General features: G+C 42.3%; 1 pseudogene; it reads left to right on the forward strand.

Moving 5' to 3' along the window:
• The first annotated feature begins 329 nt into the window (after positions 1-329).
• LOC102498297 (40S ribosomal protein S16-like) lies at positions 330-765 on the forward strand (annotated as a pseudogene).
• The last annotated feature ends 616 nt before the right edge of the window (positions 766-1,381 follow it).

The raw sequence follows: 1,381 nt of genomic DNA on the forward strand, positions 1-1,381 counted from the left end.
TGTAGCGTACTTTAAGATGCTTTCATACAACCTTCTTGTAATTAGAAAACTATAATTTTGTAGAACAGATAGGCACTTGCTGGGGTAGGGTATGATAATACTGAGAAGAGTGAGGGATGTTTTTGGTGTGCTAGGACTGCTCAGTATCCTGCCTGTGATGCTGTTATACAAACCTAATCATGTGATAAAGTTTCAGAGAACTATAACACCTATATTCATGTAAAATATAAAAGCTATATTGTGAGATAATAAGAGAGACATTAATAACTGAAGTTGCCCTTTTCTGGTTGCAAAGCCGTACAATGAGGTTCTCTTCTACTCCAGCAGCCATGCCACCTAAGGACCCTCTGCAGTTCGTGCAGGTCTTCAGATGCAAGAAGACGGCCACAGTCATGGCACACTGCAAACCCGGCAATGGCCTTATCAAGGTCAACAGGTAGCTGCTGGAAGTGATCGAGCCGTGCTCACTGCAATATAAGCTACTGGAACCTGTTCTTCTGGGCAAAGAGTGGTTGGCTGGTGTGGGCATCCATGTCCGTGTAAAGGGTGGTGGCCATGTGGCCCAGGTTTATGCTACCCATCAGTCCATCTCCAAAGCCCTCGTGGCCTATTACCAGAAATAAGTGGATGAGGCTTCCAAGAAGGAGATCAAAGATCCTCAGCCAGTATGACTGGATCCTGCTGGTAGTTGATCCCTGTCACTGCGAATCCAAAAAGTTTGGAGACCCTGGTGCCCGTGCTCGCTACCAGAAATCCTATAGATAAGCCCATAACAAGGATTGGAGTTCATCTTTATAATAAACAATGGCTGTGGGGTTTTAAGGTTTGGGGGAAAAAAAAAAATAACTGAAGTTTATGTAGTAGAGTTAATTCACTGTTCCTTTCTTTGCTTTGATCATTGCACTGAGATTATGTAAGATATCATCAGTGACAAGTTGAGTAAAAATTACATGGAAACTCTCTGGACTATTCTAGATGATTTCTCAAATCAAAAAGGTTTGAAAAACAAACAGCACTGCAAAGTGTGTTTGGACATGGAGTCTTGCACACAAGGAGAATGCTAGGTGAAGATGAAGGAGGGAACAGGTAAGGCCAGACAAAACCAGACTGCCACCAATCCACAAGAAACTAGGGAAGAAACAGGGGACAGATTCTGACTCATCCCTCTGAAAAACCCAACCCTACTGATACCTTGGTACTGGACTTCTAGCCTCCAGAACTGTGAGAATCAATTTGTCTGACATGAGCCACTCAGTTTCTTGTACTTTGTTAAGACAATTCTAGTAAATGAATACTTGTTGTTTAAGAGCAGATAGATTTTTCGGAGTATATATGATTGCCAGTAAAAGACAGGACAGGGGGTATTTTCTGAGTGATATTA

This window comes from Tupaia chinensis, unplaced genomic scaffold (genome assembly GCF_000334495.1).
Source record: "Tupaia chinensis unplaced genomic scaffold, TupChi_1.0 Scaffold000127_1, whole genome shotgun sequence".
Classification (NCBI taxonomy): domain Eukaryota; kingdom Metazoa; phylum Chordata; class Mammalia; order Scandentia; family Tupaiidae; genus Tupaia; species Tupaia belangeri.